The sequence below is a fragment of the Dermacentor variabilis genome, chromosome 10 (genome assembly GCF_050947875.1).
Source record: "Dermacentor variabilis isolate Ectoservices chromosome 10, ASM5094787v1, whole genome shotgun sequence".
In the NCBI taxonomy this organism is placed as follows: Eukaryota; Metazoa; Arthropoda; class Arachnida; order Ixodida; family Ixodidae; genus Dermacentor; species Dermacentor variabilis.
Window position 1 is genome coordinate 29,849,223 of NC_134577.1, and position 16,291 is coordinate 29,865,513.

Consider the following 16,291-nt stretch of genomic DNA (forward strand, 5'->3'; position numbering starts at 1 on the left):
ATTGAGAAAAGAAGCTTTGCCGCCTTTCCGGGGGAGTGTGTGCTTTCTCGTAAGCTGTTCTTCTCCGAGGACTTCTTAGTTATATTTTTTTTCTTCGTTAGTGCGGGCACTAAACCGGAGGTGCGGTGGCCCTCCTTTGTGAACGAACCCGGGTTCGTCGAGTAGCGAATCTTACGCGGTCCTCGGCGTTTACTCGACCGTGGTGACATTTTCCCTAGTGCGCGCCATTTAAACTTCGATTCTACTTCTCCCCCGTGCCTTAACATCCACAAGAAGTGTCTCTTTAAGACGGTTGCGTCGGGGTTTTCTTTGGGTCGGCGTCCTTGAACGAGATCAATGGCCTGGTAGGCCGGGTGCGACAACGCTGGCGGTCGGATCTCGCTTGCGCGAGCTGTTGAGCCGCAGACAACCGTTGGCGTGGAGTTTTTAAAACTAATAATGTCTTCCTCCTTCGCGTTCAGTTCTGTTCCTTGTCCAAAATTTGTTATTGGGATATCAATTAACGTGGACACAACTGGCAAATTTTCACCATCGCCCTGATGGTCAGTATTTATAATAATAATAATAATAATAATAATAATAATAATAATAATAATAATAATAATAATAATCAGATATTCATATATATTTATATAAATGTATGCTATGTGTGTGCTGTCACTTGTTGGGGCTTTGCACTTCGGTCGATACTGCCATTCTTACTATTTTTCTCATTTGTTGGTTTATCTGCCGCGCCGGCTCGGTGGCTGTGGCGGTTGCGGGTTCGATTCCTGCTTGCGGCGACCGCATTGGCCGCATTCCGATGGGGGGCGGCGTTACGCAAGAAGGTTCGTGTATCGCGCGTCGTGTGCACTTTAAGGGACCCCCGGCGGCCAGTTGATCCAGAACCCTCAGCGACAACATCCCCCGTAAACCGCTCTTGCAGTCTCTTGACGTCAAACCCGATAAACATTGAAATGGTGTTGCTTTACGGCTCGCTCACTCCGAATTAGTAATTTGGGTGACTACAGCGCGCTGTGATGCAAACACACGACGGCGCCGATGATCATGTGGTTGGCGCTGCCGTAACCGGCAGTGGATGTCGGGTCGGTCTGTCAGGCCAGCTCTTAGCTCGAGATGTTTCGCATCGTCGTGCGTACGGCGCGGCGAAGCCGCAACGGCGTGGCTTTCGTTTTCGCTGGAAGTGTCTCGCGGCGATTGCGATCGACGCAACCGCGTGTCGCGGCCTGTGCATAATATAGCGCGAGGCGAAAGACGGCGTGGTGGCAGCTGTTCTCTTGTTCGTGGAGCGTATACACAAACGAGCTCTCGACTCTGAGGAATTCTCCGTAGGTCTACGTCGCAGCAACGTGCCGCGCGCGCGCGCACACGCACGCACGCGCACACACACACACGCACGCACGCACACACACACACACACACACACACACACACACACACACACACACACACACACACACACACACACACACACACACACACACACACACACACACACACACAAAATTGTCCAATAGTAAAAGTCTCGGTTAGTGTTATTTAATAGTAAACGCCTACTTTAATTAAATAGGAGAAATTTGAATACCAGTTGTCTATTTCAATAGTCCCTTCGTTACGTCGGATACTTGTAAGTCTGTGTGTAACCCTTATTTTGTCCAGCCTGTCTGCAGTAAGTACGTTTAATTTTAGCCACCTGTCGATCCGCATGGGGCCGAGGAGCTCTTCAAGCTGCGGCGTTTTCTCCTGTAGCCTCCTGCTCATTTGTTTCGGAAAATAAAGATTTATTTATTTATTTATTTATTTTTTATTTATTTATTTATTTATTTATTGAGAGGCGCGTTTGTACGATGCTAATCGCCGGATGATGACACTTCGATACTGTGTTCTGATGGTTTTACCGAAAGCTTCGATGTGCAGCACACAATTGCAGTTGTTGTAATAATTAGTACGGCGAGGATCTCCGCTGACTTGCGTTTATTTTCTTTTTCGAACAGAAAATTAAGGCAAGCGTAATTCTTGTAAGGAAGAAGCAGAAGAAGGAGAATGATGGTCCTTTGTATCCAGGTGGCCTTCGTCGAGTTGTGATACCTTAGCTTATCGTGGCGCTCCGCGGCGTCTCCTCGCGTGACCTGCGCGCAGTCCGCCGCAAAGCGGATTTGCACCGCAAACCTGTCATGCGGTCGCCGGAGCGGATCCTCGCCGACGCTGGTGCGTCCCCGTGTCCTGGTGATCAGGCGGGCATTCTTCTTCGTGATTTGAGGAGAGGGAAAATACGCTCAGTTCTGCAGACTCGGCTGCAACCACCACCTTGTTGTTCTCTCCTCCCCCTCAGTCCGCCTCGTGTCGCGGCGGCGGCGGTGCCTCAAAGCGTCCCGCGCTTCGTTTTACTGCCCCACCGCTCCTTGTCGTGCGCTTGTGTAACGAGGCCGGCGACGACCTTGGTCGCGCGTGGTGGCGGGCAAGCAGGGTCGGGCCGGCTATCGAGTTCTCGCGTGCGCAGACTGTGTTGCTCCCCTCTTCCGTCTTTCTCTTCTACATCGCTGTGAAACGTTTCTTTCTTTCTTTCTTTCTTTCTCAATCGGCATTGGTTGGAATGTCTTGGTTCTGCATGCGGTCGTCAGCAAGCAGCTGCGTTTCGCTTCGGGCACGAGGCGCGAGCTAGCTTATTACGTAACGGATCCGCGAGAGATGATTCGTGTGACCTCGTTGCCATGCTACAGCGCCGTGTGCTCTCTTTCGTTGGCTGGCGCATACGCTTGACTTTCTGGCCAATGACTACGGTTACATCGTCTCTTGCCACATCAGACTTGATGAAATAGCGTTTGTTTTGCATGCGCGTGGCTATCGTGTCTTCGATGTCTTGAGTAGTGGCGAACGAAAGGTGTGCTGAGAGCTCATCTTTTCGTATACCTAGTGCGCTCCGCACATTCGAGATAGAAAAGAGGGGGGGGGGGCAGAGATGTAAGATATTGGTTATGTGCGTGAGACATACATAATAAGGAGAAGGCTTCGCCGAGTAGTGCATGCAGAGCGAACCGCGATCAATTGTATACTTCACTGTCCTCGATCTTGAGAGCTTTCCCGGGGAAGCTTAAATCGCGGGCTACATGGAGCGAATTGTCACGGCGAACGCGGCGCGGCGAACAGGGGCACGGCGGCAAGACGTCGAAGATGCGCTGCATAGCAATACATGAGGCGAACAGCGGGCAGACGCCGCCGCGAGTTCGCCGTGTTGGCGCCAGTGTCATCAGACTTAGCATACGCGTTGTGGTAAACAATGAAACAAATATAAGCGCTTCTTAAGGTGGCAGATACCGCTTTTATAACTGAAAAATACACCAACACTAGCGCAGACACCAACGTGGTTGCAGAAGACGAGAAAAGGCCGCGCGCGAAAGACCAGCATGCCTAGCGACCGGAACTGGCGCCTCCCGATTGGCTGTTGTCCACCGCTGCGCGCTCGACGCTTCCGGCGGCCCGACGAAAATATTTGGACAGACAGATCGGCGGCGGCCGTCAAATTTTTGGACGCCGACCGTCGGGCGTTCGCCGCCCAAGGAAGTTCGTCGCTCGGACGCCGGTTATTCGCTCCATGTATTCCGGGCTTAAATGTATCTAGGAGACCATATCCAGTTTACAGCGATATCGCTCCTATTAGGGGGTGGAATGGGCTAGTGAAAGTGTGAGAGTGTGCGCGGTGGATTCCGGTGCCCTGATGCGGGACGGGCACGAAAACGTTTCTTTATAACCTTATCGTAGCTTTGCGTCGCAAAGTTACGTGATTCAACGTATTGTAATAGCGCAGTAGGTTATGAGGGACGCTGAGTGAAGGGGCTAAAGATTTATTTTGACTGTGGTTAATTATTTAATGTGCACTCAAACATGCTACACGAACGCTTCTCCCCTCTCTCTATCTGTCTCTCTTTTCCTTTTTTTTTTTCGTTCCGCCCCCGTCGGATTGAGGCCTCCGCGGACCGGAGTCGAAACCCCCCCCCCCCCCCCTTCCTTGCGCTTACCGGCGCTACACATCATAGCCACTGAGTCACCGCGGTATGTACACAACGTACGTAAGACGCGTCACCGCGGCCATGTCGTTGTATGAGGTTGACGAACGTCTCGGTTCATGAACTGCGTAAATAATGTAGTTGATGGGACAATATTCAACGTAGCGATAGACATGTCGAGCTCCCCTGGAAAACAGCACCTGCCGACAACGAGGCGCCTTTCTTTTACACAGTATAAAAAGCCCGAGGTGCAATTACAACCATTAGTCGTCGCAGTGGCCATGCTTGAAATGTGCGAAGATGTTCAAGTAATCGCCGCAGCACGATGAGTAGACAACGCGTGTTTTCGGCGAACTGCAAATGGAAATGAGAGTGGACGTTCATTTTTTTTTTCTTTTTCTTTCTAGTTCAAATCAGCGACCTAGCCTACTCGTACCTTGATGGTCTTTATATCTTTTACAGTTTCCGAAGCTCTACAAGGGACCGTCTTTTGTTTAGGCTGACCTCATGAGCGTGCTTCAAGTGAATAGATTCTCCCAGTTGTGGGGTGCGTGGTCGTTTAGCGAAGACATCGTACGTCGCGTTACACATCAGGCGGATCACGCTACTTCGTCTTCTTGACGGATTGAAAGCTTGCATCAGGTGACGTGTGCGTTGGCGATGAAAGTTGGAAGGCGCATTTAAGTGCATGCGTTCAGGCGCGCCTTTCAAGGACGCCGAGTTGATTCGTGTCGTGGTAGATATGAGAGAGATACGCGCGTGATGGATAGTAGTCGTCGCATTTCCCAAGATAAACGTGGTCAATGTCACGAGTGTACGCGAAGTCGGCTTTATGAGATTTTCGCAAGCAGCGGCCTACACCAGAAGAACTGCCTTGCTGTGTAACGGAGTTCTCAAATTCTAAGGCGTGGGTGGATAGAAATAAGGCTTCCGTTGCGCCTATATTATCTCGGTTAGAGAGGCACACATGTTATATACAGCAAAGGTGCATGTTTGGAAACGAGCAGATGACACACGCTGTGTATCGTCTGCTCTTCTCGGGCGTGCGTCGTCTGTTCCTGCCAACGTAGCTATTTGACTTTGCAACAACCCACTAGTTATCCCCGCCTGAACATCACCACGAGAAGAGACCCAACAAACAAAAGTTACGGCAACGTATATAGCGTACCACTTTCTCGTTTCACCGGGCGGCCGCCATCCTTTTCAATTTAGACGGCGCCAGGAGCCGGTCTGATCTGTCAGCGATCGTCCCACGCAAGCTTGTTTCGCGACGAACCTGCCTACCGTCGTTTCGTATCGGCCGCTTGCTTCTGCTTCTTAGTCAGTTTCGCTTACGCAGACAGTACAGTCTTACTTTTTTCTCTTCGCCCACCCACAGGAGGCAGATGCCACGACGCAGCTTTAGCGTCTCACTCGCGTCTGCCACACCGCACCAGCAGCTGACGCAGTCCGCAGTCGGTGAACGGCACCTTGCTCACGCTAGTCACGTCCTCGGCTCTCATACTTTGCTGTATTTTATAAGTTTCCCGTCTCCTGGAATTTTGTTTTTCGTTTTTTCGCTGCCTTTTCCAGCCGCCTTCGCGTCGCACTGTCCCCAAGAATCGACGATGCTCGACAGGAGGTCGGGGTGTTCTCGCATTCGATTGAGTCACACGCGAGCTTCGCTTATCGTCGATTGACCCCGCCTCCACCTTCAAATCCTTATACCCATCTCGAAGCTTAACTATTGTGTAAGAAGGCGAAGGCGAGAAAGTCCGTACTCTTGTCTGACGTTCCAGATAGCCTCGGCACCGACCCGGCCGCTTTCCCTCCCCTGTCTATTTTATCACCGTCTCCTCGTAAACGGTGACCGCGCGCGGTTCTTTGATGATGCAGTTGCGGCGGCGATTAACGACGCGCTGTTTTTGTTTGCCTCGTTCTTTCGGAGATGGCGGCTCGATCTCTTCACTGCTATTGCTGCCGGGATTTTTCCGAGACGGAGCGAAAAAGCGAGATCCTTATCTCTCGCAGCAGCCGCGGCCTGACTGTGGCTCGTGCTAGCCGGATTATCTTTACGGCCGCCGCGTTTTTCAAAGTCCCCCCCGTGTTCTGGCGGTGCGAGACTGCGGTGGCAGTCCATGGCAGTCTTATCATCGACTGCACGGCAGCTCGCGCGCTGTTTAAAACCTGTTCTCTCCACGCAGATGTCTCTTTCGATGCCGTCGCATTTTCAGTGCGGTTCCTAAAGCGATGTCGAGTTGACTGAGTTGCATCTCACTGGCGTTCGACTTGTGTATGCGCGTCACTCGTGTTTTCTACATTGTCATTCCAGTCTTTACGATACACACCGCTTGAGTGCATGTCGCCGCCGCTTTTAATGTCGAAAAAGCAGGCGCTATACTGCCTGCTTCACAAATACGCTAACTAGCGCTACGCAGCGCGGCATCTGCTGCGGCACCTGCCCATTTTGATACGTATTTCATAGGTACAAGAAGAAAGCTGAAATTTCTGAAGTCTAGCACAGGCGAGGCTGCAATTCGCGGCAGGGCACCGAAGGACTAGAAACTGCGTTATAATCACTCGTAAGCCGATTGATTTGATGAATTATACTAAGCTTTTCGTTCACAACTTAAGCACGTGTACCACTGAAGGCAGACAGTGCCCAAATCAGGTTGGTTTACTAGGAAGCTCGAGACTAGCACCAGTTTCGACGTGTTGAAACTGTATTCGTTGTTCAGCTTTTCTATTTTTTTTTCAAGTTATTGAAATTGTCTTGCGTTCTACGTTTAACGAAAGGCGGAAAAATGAAAAAAAAAAAAAGAGAAGTCGAGGAGGAAATGGTTGGTTGCACAAACATAATGTGATGCATATGCAAATCGAGTTTAGCAGGACATTAGGCAGCCGAGGCTACCGCGAGCACAGCGCGTAATGTAAGTACGCGTGGTATTAGAGCACAGGGCATTCGGACGTGAAAAATGATCTCCATTCAGAAAAGTGCCACCCCTCAGTTCGCGCGCGCTGGGTCTTCTTCATACGGCTAGGGTCGGCTCTGCGGCACAGCGCCGAAGCCCGGCGGCGAAGAGACACCAAAGCTCGTCGACTCGTGTAATGTTCCTCCGCGCACCGTTCCCGCAAGCGCCACTTCCGTCTCCACTAGCCCTCCTTATTTGCCCCGTTTTAATATTAGGCATTTTTCTTCTCCCGCGACCTCGATATGAAACGGCGCCTGCGGGGGGGGGGGGGGGGGGGGGAGGACTGTAATATTGGGTCGCGAGCCCCACATTTTTGCATGCAGGGCGTCCTCCGTGGGCCACGCGTCTCCCCTCGTTCCTCCCTGCGTCGATGTGGTCGTTTGGCGGGAAGAAGGGAGAAGAAGTGGGGACAGAGAGACTCCCTGTCGCGCTCTATCTATGCGGTCTCGTCCTTTCTTCTCCCCCACAGCCTCGACTGGGCCGTTTGCTCGGGCCGCCGTGACCTTATTTATAATGTAATGCGTGTCCGCCAGCGAGTCGCTCGCCGGCTCCCCAGTGCGGGTAACCCCCCCCCCTCCCCCCCACACACACTGTTATAGGCCTTGCCCCCCCCCTCCCCCGCCCCCCGCTGTTTTAGGCCTCGCCTTGCTCCTACGTGCGCGCGCACCCCTCCCCGTCGTTCCTGTACGGGACATTTTTCATCCTGGCACCCAAGGCCTTGCCGCTGCTGCTGATTCTCCGATGTTTCCGTGGATTGCTTTACTTACTACGCTCGAGGATCTGAGGTGGTCGGCGGATGGGAGATGGTGCTTGGCTGGCTCTTGCGAGTAAAGAGAGGCGTTTCGCGGGAAATTCGAGCGAAGAAGCACAAATAGAGAGCCTTGTCGTAGTTCGGAGGAACGGCTTAATGAGTTCTTGCACACCGCCTTGTCAAGGGCCGGGTTCTCTCGGTGTATGTCGGTGGCGCTCTGTGATTGCGGAGGCGGCGGAGCGAGATGTATGTAAGTCGGCCGGCAAGAATTGAGGGCCGTCTTTTGTAACGAAAAGTTTAAGGTCTTTCATATATGCATACCATTTCTTTTCCATTCGTCATTGGAACGACCTCTGCGTAGTGTCGAGATCGGCCACTTGGCGGGATAGATAATATGTATACAATAACGGAAAGAAAAGTAGATCGTTACGATATTCAGTACCGAATATTATCGGAGCATGGGTTGGCAGTGTTGAAACGGGAATGACTCTTGCGAGTTTTTGACGAAAATAAGACTCGCGCGATAATTCATGTTTTCAAATTTAAGCTAGCCCGCGAGCAAGCGCTCGCTCGCTCGCTCACTCACTCCACGAATGCAGGGGCACGCACACACCACAGTGAAAAAGGAGTAAGAAGAGACCGCATAGATAGATAGATAGATAGATAGATAGATAGATAGATAGATAGATAGCACGAGAGCATGCGTTTGCGCGTGCTTCATTAGTAGTTACACAGAGAACGTCCATTTCAAAACGCCAGTGCTTCTGGGACCGCGAGTTCTGTACGAGTTCCACACCCGTTTTGTCCTTTCTAATGCAGGAAAACTCGCTTGTCCTCTCAAACGTGGCCAGATTACTCTGGATCATTTATCGCCGCGCCCCCATCGCCGACGTTGTTGCCTTCTATCTGGCTTTCGTCCGTCGCATTGGGGCGCGGTTTCGCTCGAGAACGAGGCTGTGATTAATCGGGAGTGTCTTGTCTTCGGGGGGCGATCGGGTGTATTCGATAAGGCACAGGTGGGCTTGAAGAAAAAAAAAAAAAAAAACCACCACACGCAGTGTGCCTTCTAGCTCTCGCAGTTTTCTTTTTCTTTTTTCTTTGGTGTAGTCTAACCGCTTTGCGCCCATTCGAAGTATGCGCACATGCGCGTGGTCAAAATGGTGGTTTCTTGAAAGGGTGTCACTGTCCTGCCCCCCTATTCCCGGGTCTGTTTTTTTTTTTTTTCTTTCGGACAAGACGGTATAGAGGCCAGTCTCGCCGGTGATAGAGCGCGTTCTGCAGGCAGTTCCAAAGGCATTTATTTGTTTTACTGCAGGATGTGTTTTTGTATGTTCTGTTTGTTCTATTTTTTTTCTTCCAGGTGACGGACGAAGTCAGTCCGCCACAAATAGAGAGTCGCGGTGCTCGTTGCATTTCTGTCCGTTTTGCTTCAGTTGTTTGTTGGAGCTACTTCGCGCGTACTTTCGACATCGGCTGTTCGGACACGTAAGGTGTGGCGAAGTTGATAAACTGCTCGATTTGCAACAGTCTCACTCACTCACTCACTCACTCACTCACTCACTCACTCACTCACTCACTCACTCACTCACTCACTCACTCACTCACTCACTCACTGTGTCTGTGTGTGTGTGTGTGTGTGTGTGTGTGTCAAAATATCGTAAGCTATTTAGATATTTCTGCTAGTGGCAAGTGTTGTGGTCGATTACACTGTCAGAACGAGGTCGGCAGTGTAGCGCATCTCCGGGGTGAATGTCATGGGGAGTTTTAGTGGATAGCTTTAAAGCGTGCTGACCTTCCAGGCAGTGTTGGCGCCAACGGGACCAGCAATGTGGTGACTGTATACTGAGGCACTCGAGAGAGAAGTCCAAAGCGTGACGTCATGGTCGCGCTTCGTAACTGTCGTGAGATCCAGTGTTTGTAAAAACAAACAAATAAATAAATAAGCATAAGCGTTTCGGAGCAATTCGTACGCTGGCGTTAACTTTCATGAAAAACGAAATTATTATTTCGGAGCCTCCATCGAAATTGCAATAAAGAAAAACAAATTACCATACAGTATTCTGCTTATTGTAGTTTTAGAAACATGCAGCGTCCTTTTTTTTTTTTTTGTAATATAGCGAAATTGGGTACTGATACCGTAGAAAATGTAGTGTGTTATTCAGGGTGACAGTGTATTCGCAACATGTTGCAACATTAGGCAGTCTGTCCACATAGCTCTGCGGTATGCCGCGACGTCTGATTTTTAAATAGTAGAAATAAATACCTCCTGCTTGCCGTGTGATCTTTTCTTTCTTTGTCTCGCCGGTGCGTTCCTGTTCTTTTTTTCTTTGCTGCACTAGTAAGTTCTAACGACGCATTCCTGTGTTTCTATATCCTAAACCGTGCAGACGCACATTGCACAGCGAGTTCCTTTTTTATTTATTTCTTCTTTTTTTGCCATGCCCCCCCCCCCCTTTTTTTTTAACCCAATGTGCATTTTCTGACGGCGGCGCCTTTCTCTTTGCAGGCGCTGATAAGCGAGCGACCACCACCGGCGCATCGCAATTTCCCTCGCCGCTGTTGCTGCTGCTACTTTCCGCGTATCCAAATGGACGCCGCCACGACACTCGCCCGAAACGTAAGTCTTGTTTTTCGTATTCTTGCGCGTGCCTCTCCCACTTACTTTTTTTTTTTTCTCGGCCATCGAAGGCCCTGGCATTTCTTCTTTTAATGTATGCAGAATTCAACTCGAGTGAAACACTTCGCAGAATTCTCTGTCCGCATAAATCGGTGCCGTATGCTTCAGTCCAGCGGGTTTGACTGCATAGTTGACATCCTCCGAGCGTAGCTTCCGAGATCGGGCAGTGCAGTCGTAGGCAGTGCGATATCGACTCTCGGAGCCTATGCTTCGAGATGCATTGCGCCTATGCGCAGCAAAGTACAGAATGAAGGAAATAAAGAAAGGGATATTTATAGTTTCTCCACTAGGCCTTACTATAGTCGACAAGATCATAAAGAGAGAGAGAGAGAGAGAGAGAGAGAGAGAGAGAGAGAGAGAGCCAAATGTTCAAAGTTGTGCCGTATACGCTGCATGTGACGTGTGAGTCTATGCTTTCCACATATGAAATCAGGTTGAGGAGGTGGCCCCAGCTACTTGAGCACATCTCGTATGCGCGCAGTCAGAAGCGTACAGTGTTACCGTGATCAACAGTTACACGAACGGGTCAGAAGGGAGCGACTTTCGGCGCATTCCACTGGCCCTTCCCGAGCATTCGTGCAAAGCCTCAAGGGTCTTTTAACGAGGGAGCTGTACGCCTCACGGGACAAGTACGTTCCTACCGTTTTAAGGGCGGAATAACGCTGTAGTGAACTCTTTTCTATCATAAATTGATTCACACTACCGTCAGAGCGCTTTGAAACTACCAGTCTACTATGTGATTAGTATATGCGAGCGTTACGGCGTTCCCAGCTTCAGCAAGCAGAACCACGAGACAGGTGTGCTGCTATTTGTGGTCAACAATTTCTGGAGGCCAACCATTGCCTGTTGACCAAACTTGCCTCGACGCCCGCTCGGCACGAACCCGACGATTTTCGGTCCGACAGGCCTACCCTACTTGACTTTGTGAGGTTCATGTAAACGTAGCGAACCAGACGATTTTCGGGCCGACAGGCCTACCCTAATTGACTTTGTGAGGTTCATGTAAACGTAGCGAACCAGACGATTTTCGGGCCGACAGGCCTACCCTACTTGACTTTGTGAGGTTCATGTAAACGTAGCTCGAGCCGTTCTTCGTCGAGGAGTCGAGACGATGGGCGTGCCCCGCACTTGGGGCTCCGAACGGCGGTGACGAGGCATGGGAACGAACCCGCCGCTGACGTCACGTTGCCGCAGCGTGTTGAGGCTGGGCTAACTGACAGCTGTCATCGTCCCGCCGGAGGGGAGAGGAAAGGAAGCGCCTCGGGTCCCCTGTTTTTCTTCGCGCTTTGCAGCCGCGCGCGGGATCGTCGTTTCAAAGAGCGAGCGCGCCTGTACGTGCGGTTCGCCCAGAGTGTTTGCCAACCCGTTGCGCACGTCGTGACTCTAGAGTGCGCCTGCTGGACTCTCTCGGTCTGTCTGCACATCTCCGTGTCTGCGCTTGCGAGCACTCAGCACCTGAGTGACGAAACGCCATCTTGTTCTTCCGCTGCGTTCGTCCTGGCTGCTGCTCGCTAGTTGAGTGCAGCGCCAGCGAAGCCACCGAGCGACCCTTCGTTTCTTTCATTTCTTCATCAGTCCCACGTTTCGTGCGCCAAACAGTGTGTTCTTACCCGCGAAAGGCCGCGTACAACTTGGATTCGAAGTGTTCTATATTTAAGCTTGCAAGCAGCCTGACGATGGTGACGTGGTGAACACCTTCCGATATCGCATTGCCACTGTTCTTCGGAGTGGCCCGCCCTGTATCGCTTCAGACGCGAGGAAGCTTTGGGCGGAAGTTTTCGCCACCTCTTTTGCTCCTCTTATTGGAAGGCGGACTGCTGTGTCTAAATGTCATTAGCAGCTACAACGCGGATTAGCTGTAGCTCGCGCACACCCGCTGGCACCCGATAATGGGCGGCAACGACGCCGATTGTAAGTTCCACTTGCTCTGCGGCGTGCGATTTTCCTTCGGTAGAGCTTGCCATCTCAATATCGCTCCACATAGGCTCTGTCAACTAAGTGGTACATATTTGCAAAAAATGCCCCACTTAGTGAAACTTGCTTCAAACAGTATTGAGAGTGTACGTTAACTATCGAGTTCGCGCCGCGGTTCCGCCTTCTCTCACCTGCGCTGCACCGAACTGCAGGCTCGCGAAATCGGCGCGCAAGTTCATGCCTCTCGCCACTTCGAGCGTCGCAGCCGTCTTGCAGTCGCCTTCGATTTGCGTCCCATCCCGCTTCTCCTGCTGCTGCCCTCTGTTGCGTTTCGCCTGCGACACGTGGTTTTGCCGGCGCGACTGCGGCGGGGCGGCAGACATTTTGGCCCGATCGTCGTCGCCGCAACACTCATCGGCAGGTGTTTCCAGGCGCGACTGCGGCGATGCCAAAGCAGGGACCACCCTCTCATTCCAGTCATTGTGCCCGAAACAGGCGATGCCAAAGCAGGGACCATCCTCTCATTCCAGTCATTGTGCCCGAAACAGGCGATGCCAAAGCAGGGACCATCCTCTCATTACAGTCATTGTGCCCGACCGGCAGCGCTACAACAGGGTGCTACGAGATCGTGCTCGTCATGGTGCTACGGCATCGCTACGACAGTGTGCGTCACCATTAGCCCATTGTACATTCACGTGCTCGTCTTTTGAGGGGTTCCTTCTTGCCCTCAACTGCGAGAGTATAAAAACAGCTGCCCCCGGACGCAAAAGGGAGGGCTCCGATTTCTTCTGTTGAGTGAAGTGCTCTCCCGTCTCTCTACTTCGGTCAACCTGACCGCCAACTCTTTGCGATGTTAAAATAAACAAGTTGTTTTGTTGTTACCAGTCGACTCATGCTTTGCCGGGACCTTCGGATGCTTCCAGTTGTACCCCAGGCCGCCAGGCCAACGCTACCCTTGGGGCTTGCGACCCAGGTACAACCTCGGGCGTCAGCGCCGAGTTCCCAACAGATTGTACCAGCAGTCCGATCCAAACATCTGGTTGGCAGCGGTGAGATCGCCTCCGACTTCAAACAACTGTCTGCCAGCGGTGAGATCGCGACAACGGAGGCCAGCAGCGAAGAGATGCAGTTGACTGTATGCTGAGCAGCTCAACGACGATCCGGGAGCAGTGCAACGAGCCCTGTGTGATGACTGGTTGCCTGCAGCGGAACGACTGCGCTGGACTCTTGGCTGCGAGGTTTGGTGAGTGCGGGACTTTCTTCTTCTGAGCTTTGCCAGGCTTTTGTTAGTGTCAGAAACAGAGCTGGTAATTGTGGTTGTCGTTGCTGCCGGGTTAGTTTGCGGCAAGACAATAGTAAGCAGTAGAGAAAGCAGCATTCAGAGCAGCCATGGATTTGAAGTCGTTGCGCAAACCGAAATTGTTGGAGCTTGCAAGAGAGTTGGGTCTGGATGTCTCAGACAAACTAAGAAAACCAGAACTGATAAAGGCTATTCTTGAGTTAGAGGCTGAGGATGACGAGCTGTCGGAATGCCTTGAGACCATTGAAGAGAGAGAGACTGCAAAAAGACAGGAGCGCGAACTTAAAGAGCAAAAAGAAAAAGAAGAGCGTGAACGTAAAGAACAGAAAGAGCGAGAGCAACAAGAGAAAAAAGAAGAGCGCGAACACGCTTTGGAAATGAAGCGTCTCGAGATAGAGATGGAACGCGCTCGTAATGGAAGTCAGGCACACGGTGCAGGAGAACGAGTATTGTTCAAAATGACTGACCTGATGCGGCCGTTTAAGCTTGGAGAGGACATTGGTTTGTTCCTGGTTAACTTTGAGCGAACGTGCGAGAAGCAGGGGTTCTCTCGGGAAACGTGGCCACAGCGCTTGCTCACTTTGTTACCCGGCGAGGCGGCCGACGTAGTCGCTCGCTTGGATAGAGAGGAAGCAGAGGATTTCGACAAAGTAAAATCGAGTCTGCTAAAAAAGTACCGGCTGTCTGCGGAGGCGTTCCGTCGGAAGTTTCGGGAAAATGAGAAAGGCAAAAGTGAGTCATATACAGAGTTTGCGTATAGGCTTATGTCGAACATGCAGGAGTGGCTCAAAGAAGAGAAAGCGTTTGGTGACCACGATAAAGTTCTGCAGTGTTTCGGGCTAGAACAGTTTTATAGTCGGTTACCGGAGAACGTGCGATACTGGGTCTTGGATAGGCCAGACGTTTGTACGGTGGCTAAAGCCGCTGAGCTAGCCGAGGAGTTTGTGACGCGTCGAGCTCGCGGAGCTAAGGACGGTCAAAAGGGTGAATTTTGCTCGAAGTTTGAGAGGCCGAAGTTCACACCCATGAGATTAAAGGGGGACACGCGTAGTGCGGATGCGAGCGAAAGCAGTCCGACCAAACGTAAAGAGACGGCGGCAGCCAAACGCAGAAAGCGGTTCGAGATGAGGCGAGCGCGCTTGTGTTATACGTGCCAGAAGCCGGGTCACTTTTCGGCGCAGTGTCCGGAAACAACACCAAAAGTTGTGTTTTTTTCAATAGGCAGCACTGACGAGAACATGAAGCTTCTCGAGCCTTACATGCGAGACCTCCTCGTGAACGGGAAAGAGTGCCGAGTGCTTCGCGATTCCGCAGCAACGATGGATGTAGTTCACCCGTCTTACGTAGAACCCCATATGTTCACGGGCGAGTGCGCATGGATCAAGCAAGCCGTGGAAGCTCATAGCGTGTGTCTGCCGGTAGCAAAAGTGCTTATTGAAGGACCTTTCGGAGCGCTTGAGACGGAGGCGGCAGTGTCATCTATGCTGCCCCCCCAGTACCCGTACCTATTTTCAAACAGGTCCGATCACCTCCTGCGCGAGAAGGGGCTTTTGTTTGGTGAAGCTAGTGTTCAGGCCTTAACCAGATCGAAGGTTCGGGAGCTCGCTGCAAAGGCGGTAGTTGCGGGGCCGACGTTATCAAACAACGAAAAAGGGTCAGAGGCGCAGCAAGCTGATATTCAGAGCACGCCCGAACTGAATAAACTAGAGTCTGTAACGTTAAAGGCGCCAGATACTGGAGAGGAAACGCCCGACGCGGGAAAGTTAGAAGAGCTATCTACTGATTTGCTCATCGCGCCTACGTCAGACGGACTTGATAGGTTGCTAAAAGTCAGCCGGACGGCTTTGATAGCCGAGCAAAAAAAGGATGGCAGCCTGGAAAACGTGCGCTGCAATGTCAAAGAAGGTATCGCCAGGAAAACTGCGCGTTTTGTGGAAAGGGGTGGAGTCCTGTACCGGAAGTATCTAGACCGCCGAGGAGTGGAGTTCGATCAGCTGGTCGTGCCTCAATGCTATCGTCAGGATCTGTTGCGCTTGTCACACGGGGGTTCGTGGTCCGGACACCTAGGAGTTAAGAAAACTAAGGACCGTCTCTTGCAAGAGTACTATTGGCCAGGGTGTTTTCGGGACGCAGACCATTTCGTGAGGACATGTGACACTTGTCAGCGGGTGGGCAAACCAGGGGACAAATCGAGGGCGCCTTTGAAATTGGTACCTATCATAACGGAGCCTTTTAGACGGCTCGTTATTGATACTGTGGGACCTCTGCCGGTAACAGCCACGGGGTACAGACACATTTTGACTGTGATCTGCCCAGCGACAAAGTTCCCTGAAGCAGTGCCGCTTAAAGAACTCAGCTCAGTTGAGATAGTTAATGCACTACTGTCCATATTTGCGCGAGTTGGTTTTCCTGCGGAAATCCAATCAGATCAGGGCACAGTGTTTACTAGCGCTTTGACGACAACTTTTCTCGAAAGGTGTGGGGTAAAGCTGCTACACAGCTCAGTGTACCACCCACAGTCGAATTCCGTTGAGAAGCTCCACTCCGTCATGAAGCGCGTGTTGAGAGCGTTGTGTTTTGAACATCGAACTGACTGGGAGCTGTGTCTGCCTGGGGTGATGTTTGCTTTAAGGACCGCGCCGCATGCGGCTACGGGGTTTTCGCCAGCTGAACTGGTGTACGGTCGCTCGCTTC

General features: G+C 51.6%; 1 protein-coding gene across 1 annotated transcript in view; it reads left to right on the forward strand.

Annotated features, from left to right (window-relative positions):
* Window positions 1-16,291, forward strand: part of dome (cytokine receptor domeless) — an 88,188-nt gene that overhangs the window by 8,775 nt on the left and 63,122 nt on the right. The window contains exon 2 of the mRNA XM_075672196.1: window positions 10,213-10,323. The gene's annotated coding sequence lies outside the window, so the exon portion shown is untranslated. The remainder of the gene's footprint in view (window positions 1-10,212; window positions 10,324-16,291) is intronic.